The sequence below is a fragment of the Xiphophorus maculatus genome, chromosome 10 (assembly GCF_002775205.1).
Source record: "Xiphophorus maculatus strain JP 163 A chromosome 10, X_maculatus-5.0-male, whole genome shotgun sequence".
NCBI lineage: Eukaryota > Metazoa > Chordata > Actinopteri > Cyprinodontiformes > Poeciliidae > Xiphophorus > Xiphophorus maculatus.
This window is the reverse complement of record NC_036452.1, coordinates 17,038,544-17,051,992: the sequence shown is the minus strand read 5'-3', so window position 1 is coordinate 17,051,992 and position 13,449 is coordinate 17,038,544. Positions and strand designations below refer to the sequence as shown.

At 38.1% G+C, this 13,449-nt stretch overlaps 1 protein-coding gene and 1 non-coding gene across 3 annotated transcripts in view; both read right to left on the bottom strand.

Moving 5' to 3' along the window:
* Window positions 1-13,449, bottom strand: part of LOC102230826 (glutamate receptor ionotropic, delta-1-like) — a 470,639-nt gene that overhangs the window by 226,522 nt on the left and 230,668 nt on the right. The window lies entirely within an intron of this gene.
* Window positions 10,060-10,132, bottom strand: trnak-cuu. The gene has a single exon. It is a non-coding gene; the product is annotated as a tRNA-Lys (tRNA).

The window sequence follows — 13,449 nt, the reverse complement described above, 5'->3', positions numbered from 1 at the left end:
CGTTCTTTAAATGTCTCTGAGGATTAATATCTGGGTGAGGAGGAGCAGCTGGATTAGCATGTCGGAAGAGGAGGGAGCGCTGCATTTATTATTGATAAGAGAAGAACTCAAAGGAGCAGGCCATTAAACAAAGTTTGAGGAGGAGTGTGAGAAGGCTATGTGATCATAAAGAGGTTCTCATGCACGAAATATCTGCAGTCGCCTCCGAATCCTGCAGGAAGCAAACAGATGAAGGCTGAAACCAGACCGATTCCAAGCTAAAAGGGCCAAAAATAAAAAGTGAAGCACAATCATGTCTGATATACGTTGCTGTTCACACCGGTACCCAATTATTTCTAAACCACAAACAATCAAAAAGAAAAACCAGAAAATTAGATAGGGTAGACTAATTTTCAGTGATATTATTTACTCAACACTTCCAATTTAAACGCACAAGCCAGACTTTTCTGTGAAACCAAATCCCAATCACTTGAGACAGTGTTTTCCACCTTTTCATGAGTGGTTTTAACCCAAAAAATCTGTAAAAACCGCAGTAAAATACCTGAGGTGTATGTGAGGCCGCTGCATGAATTCCAGGATGACTTTACAAACCACATGCGTGCATTGTAAAGAGAAGCAAAGCTGTCAGGAATGTCGAGATTTCATCCAAGATACGTAGAGAACATTTTCAGTCAAGTTGTTACAAGAAAACCAACTTTCAAATTGTAATGAAATATCCTGCTGAGAGCCGCAGGACACCTGTGTTGCACTGCATTGCAACAGACTGATTTTCAGGAAGGACTCTAATGAGAGCAGCACCCACCAGTTGGTCCCACCACCCCACCTGAAACCCTTCAGTACTAATTCATACTTCATTACTTGCCTACTTTTACTATAACTGTGTGTAAACTGAGCAAAGCTAGTCTGATTGAAATGATCTGAATGTCTCCATCTTGTCTGCTGTAAACTAAGAAATTATCTGAACAAACTTCAACCATGTATTCTAAAAAAAAATACATCTGGTTTAAGGCAGATTTCAACAAGAAACGTATCAGGATCATGTTTATGTATTTAGTTTTTACTACATACACTTTATGACCGTACTGAAGTCCAGATTTTTGGAAAGGCCATGGAAGACATTCATAGGACTTTTTGAGGTTAGTGACCTCTGTTTTGACCATTTTCTATCGCCTTTAAATTACATGAGAGCAGGATGTTTCCCAATTGCTATATGTAAAGCAGGCTTTGATGAGCTTTTGTTGAAGTATGAGTGTAAAAAAAAATGCCAGCAATATTGATTCTGGGGTTTTTTTGTGCATTCATCAAAATCCTCAAACAGATTAGATTTTTTTTTTCATCTCTTAAATGCAAAATGGTAGATTGGCAAAGCATAAAACATATTTTCATCTCACGGAAATCAATAAAACACAACATTCTGAAGGCATTTCAACACCATCGTGAGGGAAAAGGAAAGCTAAAATAGAAATAGTGATAGTGTAGTAAAAAACATGCTTTCTGAAAGGAGTCAATTACAAAGAGCTGATTGATCTTTTTAGTTGTAAACAATATATGAAAGATAAATTTTCTTTTAAATTAATAGATTAATAGAAACAAGAAACTAAAGAGATTTTCTCTATATGTACAAAGCTGAAAAGGAAGATGAAGACGACTTCAAATTCGCCTCAGAATCCAATCTTGCCAAGTTGTATCACATTTATGTTTAATGTAATTTAAACCAACTGACTGGCCATTCGACACATGGTGTAATCTAAAATTGCAAATTTACATTGTAAAATACTCTGGATCAATGAAACAGCCGAGTAGAATTTGCACAATATTCCCAGTTTCCAATCATCCTTTAATGCTTTGAATCAAATAATACAAATGCATTTTAGAATCAAAGTGAAATAATTTGCTTAGCAAATGATTGCCTATTCCGAAATTTGAAACACTTATTTAGTCAGACAAGCAAAGTATCAGTCATCTAAGCTGCAGATCGTGTTTGTAGACAAAATCAAACAGACGTTAGACGGTCAAGACAATAAATCTTGAATCGGATAAAATAATGAAAGCAACAGGTTTCAAAAGAATGACATGAAAGAAACATTTCTAATCAACAACTCAGCTCCATGTGCAAGCTGTTCAATATACATCAAAAGCAACCAGAACTGGGACATGGAGGCTAATCTGCACATGTATTCAGTTCATAAAAACTACTTCCATTAATATAACATGATAACATTTTACTGAATTTTTATTTCTTCTGCAGATCAGATAAACATCACACATTCCTCAACTTCAGACTTTCCTCATTGTTATTCTTCCCACCACAGATGCCCCGCCAGCATCGTCTGTTTGAAAGGGATATTAAAGGTTGGAGATAAAAGACGAAAGTGAAACTTGAATCACAGAATTTATCTGTTGGGATGAGATTTATATATCAAATAAGGATTCCAGGATTCTCTATCGAATGGATTATTGTTCTGATAAGTTATAGGTATGAAAATGACATTTGAATCCATGCTTTGCTTGTTAAAATCTTGATTGAATCACCCTGTTCTGTTAGTTCTGTGCAGCAGTAGTTTTATAGTGATATTTACTGAACACGTGAACATTTTTCAAATTAGACTTTCTGTTACAGCCAACATCTCATCAAGAAATGAAGGAACTGCTGCTGGTAATTTTTTTTCTGCATACTGCTAAAAAAAAATGAAGTAGATTATTTGATTATTTAGATGGAGTCATTTCATTTGATGGACAGGCATATTTCAAAAAAAGTGTTTACTTGGTCATGTCGCTGTTGGAGTGTTATTATACCTTCAGGGGTGTCAAAGGTCAAACATAAGATCTATGTTTGATGAGTAAAACATCCAACACATATCCCACACACAATCTATCTCTCAAAAATGTTATCAACCAATTCAGAATTTAAAATCTTAAATCAAATATAATTTTTTGTTTTTTTTAAGTGACCTCCTTTGGAAAAGTAGACTCCAGGGTTTCTGACATCTTGATGAACAATTTATTCAAACAGATTTAAACAGAAAACATCATACCCCTAACCTGTTTTTTTTTTTTATTTTTAGGAAGTCAAAACCCCAACGAGGAAATTTGCACTGTGGCGAGAAAGTAGACGGGCCAGTAAATTAAGAGCTTCCCCTGTCAGCGCAAGCTTTTCTCCGTCACGACAGATCAAAGAAACTGCCTCGTTTCTGCAGATGAACTCCTGATCCAGCTAAAGATCGGCAGCTTCACAGGCACCGCTGGTTATTTAAAACAGCTGTAATAAACTGAGGCGGTGATACCAAGAGCATCCAGTTGTAGGCGTACTGGGATGAAAAATATTTGTGTGGCTGAATTGTCTTCATGCTTTACAATCCTTCACAAAAGCACCAAAAAAAGCAACCAACCACTTAAGTAAGAAGACAGAGAAAAACACTTTGAAAAAAAACCCAGTTTGTAATAGATTTTCTCTCCTCAAACCTTTGATTGAGCTATGTTTAGCACACTGACACTCTAGCTACTATATCTCACTGTGGTACCAGTCGATCTGTTTCTTTTCCCAGTTCAATGAGACACCATGGTCTTATGCCTGGCTGTGAACAAGGGTACGTTAACCAGGCAGAAATAAAAATCGGCTTGACAGTTAATGTTTAAAAGATTATTTTTGATGGCACTAAACCACAACTTAATCTAATTTTCACTACCGCTGCCAGACAAATCCAGTAATCAGGTAGAAGCTGAGTGATTATTTTCTATTTTCTGTCCAAGCCTGGCAACCTGGCCAGGTGAAGTTACTTCTGCTGACAGTCATTCATTAGCTCCATGCTTCACTTGGTCTAAAATCCACTCCTTTCTATATTACAGCTGAAGCTGAAAGCGGCTTGAAGGAGCATAGTTTGATAGTCTAATTCTTAATCTCATTCTTTGTCAAAAGTCTGCATTTTGTGTCGTTTGTCACACCGCTTCCAATAGTGTCTTTGTGCACATGGAAACACACTTTGCCTTTGGCAGTGCTCTCCTTTACGCTCGCATACCTGGCACACTCCTTAAGGAGCACTTCCCTGCATGCTGTTTGCTTTCAGAGTAGCTTTGTTTAGGTTATGGGCAAAGCAAGCTGAAGGCCATGTACAGCTTAGCTATTTTGGACTACTACAGAAAATACAAATTGCCAGTCCACCTCTGGCTCTAGGGTTTAGGACTCATCAGACCTCAAAAATCACCTTCTTTTGCATCAGTTTAGGTAATAGTCAATCACAAGTTTGAGAGTTTCATTAAGAGCCAATGTAGACCATCTACCAAACTAGTTGTGCAACTGCAAACACACAAAAAAAATCTCAGTTTGATAAAAATGCTGGTTTTAAAGTCACAGCTCTGTGTCCTTCAATACACTTCAATTAAGAAAAAATAGAAACGTTTCCCCTTTTGTTTTACTTTGGTCAGCAGTAAAATCAGAATCTTTTCCAGAATTTAGATTTTATTATGTTCTAATAAAAGTGGAAAATAGCTAACCAGAGAATTGTTCTGATTTTTTAACGAGTAAAGTAGCATAGGCAGGCACAGCCAGTGTCTCGATTGACGATGCAACCATTTAACCGCTTGAAAATGTTTATGCTTACATTTAAAAAAAACAAAAACTGTACCAATATTTGTGCATAAAACATGTTTTAATCACCTTGGAGTTGTTCTGCTTTTGTGTGTCCCAGCTGAACCTGAAGGCAGCATTCACAGCTGTTGGGAAAATCTCTCTTGGTCAATATAGGAGTTTGAGCTGATTGGATGCGTCAGCTGATTTTTGTCTGGCATGTGTGACGTTTACATTCAGCTCAAAGCTGTTTCAGTTGAGTAATTAAAGTCCAATGTAGGAAGAGCTACTGTACATAAAACATCGCTTGGGTTTGATCCACCTTTCTTCTTTTGACCATTATTACTGTAGCTGATTATCAATTCTTATTGTTCCCAAACAGCAAACTGTAGAGACGGCTGGAAAACCGCTGCTTAGTTTAGTTGCAAGATGGACTGCACCTTTAGTCTTGTACATATAAACATTCTGCACATATTCTGATTTAAAACATCACTGTATTTGTATTTGGCATGCATGTAAACTGAACCAACAATGCTACACAGAAAACGTTCAACATAATCTTCTTTACCACTGCACCTCTAATGTAGACCCAAAAACAGTTGTTTTGTGTTGTAACAGAAAGTTCAGAGTACAAACACAAAAGACTGCAGTAAAAGCTGGTGATCACAGACTCCAGTGACTCAGAATCATAGCATTAACGTTTGTAACTTATGGCAGGACAAGAAGAGCACATAAACACCACATTAAATAGCCAATACATCAGAAAACAGAACAAGCTCGTGATGCACAGACTGAGCTGCAGGCTGAGCCTGATATGTAGTAAATACCGTTAAAATATTCAGAGAACAATATGATTAATTGGCTGACTAACCAGGCAAGGTTAGCAGTGATTTATGAACTGTGAGCTGTGACACTGCAGTAAACCTGAAGGACAAATTATGAAGAATCGGCAAGCAGAAAAACAGCAAAACTCAAATGTATGAATTGATGTAGAAACCCAGAAAAAAATCTTTAAACAGCATCAGAATTATAATACCGAGACAATTCATAATAGTCGCATATATCTGCCAACCAGTATTTAAACAGCAGTAATTTTAAAAATAACCTACCAGATTTTTGCCAAATGACCTTCAATGCAGAGTATATGAAAAACATACCATTATCTATCTTAACAATAAGTCATGTAAGAGGTCATAAATCTACAGAAAACTAAAATTCCTTTGCCAGTACAGATTCAACTTCTTTTCAAACTGCACATTCATATTAGGATAGTTATGCAGCTTGAATAACTGTGTTGAAAGGACACAGTTGGGTTGTGCTCACGTTTTAAGATCCTGGAATAGAATGATCAAGGTGACTGACATTTTCCTCCTTACAGCACTCCAAAGACCGCTTTAAAGCACATATAGAAGTTTAGAGATAAAGGTCAAAGAGTGGACATTTAGGTGTTATTCCATAATAAGTTCCCAATTTCATCTTTAGAAGAGTTAATTAGACTTTGCTGGATATAATATAATCGTCTTTTTTCGCCCACTGCAGACCATGTGAGAATGACCTTTACCAATTAAATACACAATGGAGCTTCGAAGAGAAAAAATGTCTCTCTGATTTAAAGCAATGAAAAATATCCTCTAAAGCAGATCCTGTTTCACATTCAGGTGTTATTTATGCACACGGGATATCTTCTCAAACTACTCATGTTTCCAGCTTTCATTCAGAAAAGACTAAAAAGCTGTGACTGCCATGTGTCCTATTTGTTGAGGGGAAGAATATTAAGGGTTAGATTTTGAGAAGACTCGTTATCAAGAAAGTAAGTTGATTTAAAAAAAAAACCAACAAAACAAAACATAAGCTTATTGATCCATTTATGTGAATGGCAGTTGCTACGCTACTGGTAAAATGACCACACTTGTATTTTTGTGGTTTGAGAGTCAGCTTGATGCTCTGACCAATTACGGTGGGTATCAACAACATGTTAAGGTGGAAACACATTGGCAATGGCCTTGGAAAGTCGCTGTTGATCCAAGGCCATTTCCAACTAAAGTCCATCCATCTACAGAGAAATTATTCCCAACGATCAAACAGCTGCCAATTTTCCCCCAAGTGGACTTCCAGGGAGATTCACCTCAAGGTCAAGTGAATGAAAGAAACCCATAACTTACATGTCATATTCTACATGCATAAGATAGAATGTTAAATGTTAAAGACCATGATAGGACAATTGGAAAAAGCCAGAACAAGTATGTCTGTTGGGCTGATCTCTTTGAAGAGAATAAGAAAGCTTGACATTAATTTTTCAGAGATTCACCTGAATGTAGCACGAGACTTCTGGAGCAATATCATTTGGAGATTAGACCACGATGCACAGCACCGTGTTTGGTGGAAAACCACAGCAGGACTGATAATTCAGGCTTGCAGTCAGTCACATGAGCTACCTCGCAGTCATCAAGCCAGCTAAAATCCTCTCTGTAGAACAAAGTACTCTAGAGTTACATGTGGAATCATTTTTCCAGCATCTGAAGCTTGGTCAAAACAGAAAAGTGACTCCAAACATAGCAGCGAATCCCAGAACGAAGCGGCTGAAGAAGAAGAAACGGAGCATTGCAGTGGCTTTGTCAAAGTTTAAATATTGTGGAGGGACAGCAAATGTTTGCAGACATCAATAAAGTGAAGCAATGTTGAAGAGAAGAGTCAGAGACTTGTAAAGTGAGACAAAAACACACTGCTGAAACTTATTCTACAAGCTGCTCAGTAAAGAAATGGAGTGGAGTTATTTTTTTATTTATTTATTTTCATAGCTCTGTTAAACAGTAAACTGAGACGTTTACCTTGCAGAGTTCAATTTACAACTTTGTGACTGTAAATGTAATTTTCTTTATTACAGTTATTTTCATGTCTTCATCTTGCAATTGTTCCTGACCAGGGTCAGTTGTTTCCAGAATTAACATATGAATATGTAAATAACGTTTCCACGGCAGAGTTAAAAAATATTACTCTCACTATTTATCATCTTTAGTGACATTTTCATAGCAAGTAAGGACAGAAAAATACATTTCAGTCAGTGATTGAATGAGAATGTAGAGGAATAAGAGTTTCTCCTGAAATAGTTCCAATAACAGTTCATGCAGCCAGGGGAGATGAGCTGTCACAGCTCCACTGCAGACATTTCGCAGTGTGTGTTTGAGTGTGTGTGCCTGCATGCAGCTGACATCAAAGCTCTGAGGCAAAAACACAAAGCAAACAGCCTCGTTATAATAAAATACAATTTGCTAGTATGAAAACTAATTAAGCATAAAAGGTATTTATGAATCACAAATGTTAGCATCCATTCAACTCTTTAGAAGGTAACTTAATGTGTGCGTAGGCTGGGAAGAAAACAACTTTTGTAACAAAGTATGGATTATTTTCTTTTCTTTTTTTTGACATTTTAAACAGATCTTTGAAAACTGTTGAAGCTATAAAAGCATTATTTGGGTGCAGATGGATTTATAGACAAAAACAACAGAGTGAAGGATAGTTTGACAGCAGAGCCAACGCGAAGTGCCAAAATGTCTGTCGATTGTGTGACTGTGTGTGTAATACAAGATTCCAATGATTATCCCATCTCCATGATACTCCGATTTCCTTCACGGAAGACTTGTCACAGACACCGGGCTGCTGCGTCGGTGATGACTGGGAAACAACTTCCTCAACTATCAGTTCCCACAAACACAGAGTCATGTAAATCAAAACAACAAGCCGCAGGAGTCTGTGGCTGTGAGAAGGACAGAGCAAATAACCTGAAGGTCGAATTGACACAGCAGCTGCCAGCAGTAATAACCCCCGCAGTCGGTTTCTTTTGTTTCTGCAGGACTCCCTGCGTCGCACCATGCTCCTCGGTCCCACCAGCTTTCATTTCATCCTCAAAGTAAGAAGAAAAAAGCAGAGCTGATATGAAAGAGGAACGTCCTAGTCTATATTTTGCTTGGTTTGCTAGTGCAGTCATTTATTTTCATTAAGCCACCATGATGCGACATTAACAAACACTTAAGTCTGTTATAATGGAACACATCATGTGATCTTGGACTGCATCAACCAGAATTGAATGACTTTTGGAGGACTCTTATTTAGTAATCATATTTTTTTCCTCAGCCATACCCACCCACCTGAATATTTTTGAAATGTCACTCAAAGCCACTATGTAAATTTCCTTCTTGCTCAACGCATAACACTTAGGTTTAGCACACACAAACAAATTTAGATGTATAAAGTTGTGGATATGCATAATTCTTTTGTCCATCCCAAACAACATGGAACTGAGCGCACATGAAAGAATATTAAATTCCTCCCTTGACGTGCCCCTAGTTAAACATGCAAACAGATTTAAATATTCCTTGCACATGTGATTCCGCATGATCAAAAACATGGATAATTGCATATCACTCGGTTGCCATGGTTTCACTCAGACTTGAACGGCAGAGTGCCAACAGGTCACTCTGCTTCCTCCGAAATGCTTCGGATGTGGTCAGCAGCTGCGTGTGTATGGGCTACCAATGGTGCCACGCTGTGACACTTCATACTACAAGATTCCTCACAGCGTTGAGAACAGCTCAGAACAGGCTGGCCTTGAATGACACTTGTGGATTTGCAGCGTTTTCATTATGTTTTACTGTGGGTTGTTTATAACTGTACCCTACATCCTCTAGAAGAAGAAAAAAACTGTTTATCATAGTTGAATATGAATGCATGGAAAACAATGGCATGCCGCATTCTAGATGAAACATAACTTTTAAACATGAGGCTAAAGGATAGTTTATTTTTAAAGTCAATCTCTGTTACCAACAGGTCAAATACATTTTAATCTTAATGGCTCAGGTTTTTAGATTTAAAGAATAAAATGACCTTGATCTGCAAATACAGTTCACTGATCATCATTAAATAATCTAGAGTAAAATCAAGAAGCACTCCACAATAAACGACGTTTTAGAGCATCGATCACTGTTGAGCAAAGTCTTTGGTCCTTGGTGGAACAGTTCTTATAGTTTTGGCTGAGGATTTTAAGTAAACTAAACAACGGCTCTGGTTTTCAGCAGATGTGAAATTTATCTAAAATAAACCGTACTGTCTCATATTGAAAGCAAGATGATTCTAACATAATGTTATGAAATAATTTGTTATATGTTAAACACCATTTGGGCACAGATGAGTGGGAACATTTCAACATTATTGAATTCTTTTTTTTATGTGTGTGTCTTTGTTAAAAAGATAGATTTATCCTTGAGGAGTTTTTTTTTAGCCACCCTGATTCTGCAATCTGCAAAGTTAAATCATTTAAAAGGATTTATCAGTTATAATAATATTCCTTTATTTAATCAGGTAAACCCCGTTGAGATCTAGATCTCATTTTCAAGAGGGACCTGAAACAAACTTCACTCCCCGTCGGGGAATCGAACCCCGGTCTCCCGCGTGACAGGCGGGGATACTCACCACTGTACTACCGAGGAGATAAAACTTTGCGCCCAACATGGGGCTCGAACCCACGACCCTGAAATTAAGAGTCTCATGCTCTACCGACTGAGCTAGCCGGGCTACTATAGTGTTTTCAAAGGGTAAGGTTCTGCTATAGCTTACCTATGCATGATCTGACTGACCAGAACACTTACCATCCTCACAGTCATGCGTGAAATTGAGGAATTTGGGACTGTTTTTCGTTTTTACAACAGAAACTGGACATCTTGATCCATAAACCTGAAATCTAGTTCCGTCTTAAAGAGGCTTAAAGAGTGCGATAGTTGGCATTTCCATCTAAACATTGATCCCTGCCATCAAGGACATCTACAGGAAGCGTTGTTTGAAAAGGGCCGGGAAAATCACAAAAGACTCCACTCACCCAGCACACACACTCTTTTCCCTCCTGCCCTCTGGGAGGCGTTACAGAAGCCTACGGACCAGAACCACCAGGCACCGGAACAGCTTCTTTCCCACAGCTGTCACGCTTTTGAACGCCTCCTGACATAAAACATAAACTATAAGGACTGTACTCCCCTATCCTCTCATGCAACAATAACACACAGACTATCCTCACACACACACACATCACGGTCTGTTTTCTTCACACACACATACAACCTGTAAATTTTATCTGCCATTATTTATCTATAATCCATTCCCTAACATTCTTGTATATTCTGTATAATCTGTGCATATAGCTCCCATATTTATATTTATACACAATATCTATATCTCTTGCTATAACCCCTTATAGTCCATACATACATAGTCTTGTACATCTGTAAATAAATATTATATCTCGTAGAGCACTTCTGGATAGATGCAAACTACATCTCGTTGCTTGTACTTGTGACAGTGCAATGACAATAAAGTTGAATTCTATTCTATTCTATCCCAAACTCATCTCTAGGCTTAGTGACGAAAAAGATGCTGAAACATCCTAGAGTAGCCTTCTTAGTTACCACATTTACATCTGTCTGAATATTGTTGTTAAAGGTTGAAGGAAGCGACTGCAGCCCAGGAACCATCAAACATCTTTGAGCTAAAACTGTTTCATGTGAAACGGAAACAAACATTCACATCAAGAGGTGTAAGAAGCTTGTCAGCACTTACTGTATCTTAATGCTTGTTAGAAGCTAAAGGATTCTTTTAAAAAAATACTTAAGATTGTTCAAAGTTAAATAATCTCCTCTTCTCAGAATAACTCAAAAATATATAATATATATATAATAATAGTGTCTTGAGGCAAGGGGGGTTGAATTTTCCTACTTATAATACTTATAATATAGTAAAGCTGTTGGACGCCAGTAGAAATTGAAGTTGTAAAATTGACTAATTTATTTTACTTTGTTAGTTATGCAATGGAAATGCATTACATGAAGATAAAAAGCTCCCCACATCTTCAATTTGTCTTAGTGATTAAAGAAGATTTATCTTCACACTAGAGTGTGTGTGGCACCATAAATGACGGTAGCAGAAACATATTTTCCATGCTGACTGAACACGTGTGTGGGCATGAGTGTGTGTGTGCGAAAGAGGGGAAAATTTATGATTAACTCTGTAAATACTCATCTGCATAATCTGTGCAGCTTTGCACCTGCACAAACAAACAAATCTGCCACCCTGCATCTTCCAGTCAACAGCTCACAGTTTTACTTGCTGGGATTTCTAGCCAACATAACCGACGGCCCCGTAGCCCAACGTTTCTCCTCGACTTCACTGCAAAAACCTCAGCTTTTGTTTTGCACTCCAAACTCGACAAAGAGCAGAGGCGCTGACGGAGTTTATTGGGTTTTCCGTCTCGTTTCCATTCTCTACCGAGGGTCAGGAACTTGGAGGTCAGAGCACTCGATCTAATCAGATTTCAGGATGCAATGGTCAGAGAAAGGTCATGTAAATTTTTTTATTTTATAAAAAAAAAGGGGGAGGGAGAGAGACTGAAAGATCCTAAAATCAGTCTCTTGGTCATATCCACCGGGAGTGGAGTAAAGAAGCTGGAAACAAGCCAGAGCAAAATGACATCCTGACCTCTTCTGATCAGATACCACAGCACAAAGAGATATGAGCACTCAGCCGGCAATGAGATGCATCAGGCTGTGTTTTAAATATTCCATTACAGAAGCCATTAGGATAATTACAACACAGCCTCTTTAACTGATCTAACGTCTTCCTCGTGACAAACAGCCAGAAGATTCCCCCCCCCCACCGTTTCCCCTGCCTGGCTGGACTCTCCAGAACACTTCAATGGCACAAAAAAGACAACATCAGGGCAGATTTTATTAGCTTTACAACCAACACGGAGCAGACGGAAGTCGCTTCCTGTTTCTTATGAGATTCAGTGAGTGGCAAGCAGCAGATGTTTATCACATCTGATTTCTATGGCAGAAAATGAAAAGCAACATATTTGTGTTGACTTTTCTTGGAAATACTGACCTGATTTATAATTGCTAAAACAAAAAAGAGGGAAAAGAATACACAGATACAAATCACACACTGAATAGATGGCAGATGATACGTGTCATATCGTTCGCTCTGTGGAGGAATAATTGAAACCTTTAGAAAGTGGGAGGATCAAGGACGATTGCAAAACAAATCATGGCGTTGCAGTCGAACCAGGAAACCTTGACGTGATAAACGTCGCCGTCTCTGGTCTGTAGTCGGAGCGTTTGCTTTACATCCCTGATTACGTGAGCAGAAATTTACAGAGCTGTTCCGAGAGAAACAATGTGAGGTGATGACAACATCGATCAAACGGTTGGGATGAATGTCCGCCGTGAAAACGATCAGAGGAAATTCTTTTTCTTTTTTTAATCCACCAGAGGTCAAACCGAGCAGCATCAGCAAGCGAGGCTGCAGAGACTGACAGCAAACCATAAAAAATCTGAACAAATTGTTTTGTCAGAAGTGAGTTATTGTACTATTATTTAAACATCTGCAAAATAGGGCAAAGTTGGAGTCGCTTTAATGGAGCATTTTGCTTTTCTAACCAAGGAGAAATTGTACAGTTCGTCCTCTTGTGGTCTAGATAAAGTGCCTGAACACTGAATTATGGCCAAACAATTCTGTTTAAGCCTAAACTGTCCAAAAACAATGGTCCTCCTAAAACTTGTCTTAAATATTTTTCTCTCCTAACCCTTCCTAGATTGATGGCTGCCACAATTGCTTCTCTTAAGTTTCATTGCTGAAGTTAAAATATCAAATTAATTTGAACACATTTCTATTATTTGCACATCCGTCAAGTTTTATGAGCAATATTTTGGGCTACAACATAAGAAATTTCATTGCCGCACCTGTTATGGTGCTGGCCTGAGCAGCTTCATGCTTTGGGCCCAATAGGTACCAGCAGGGCAGCCAAATAAAACTAGATTCTGTAATTTGCATCAACAGATCTCATT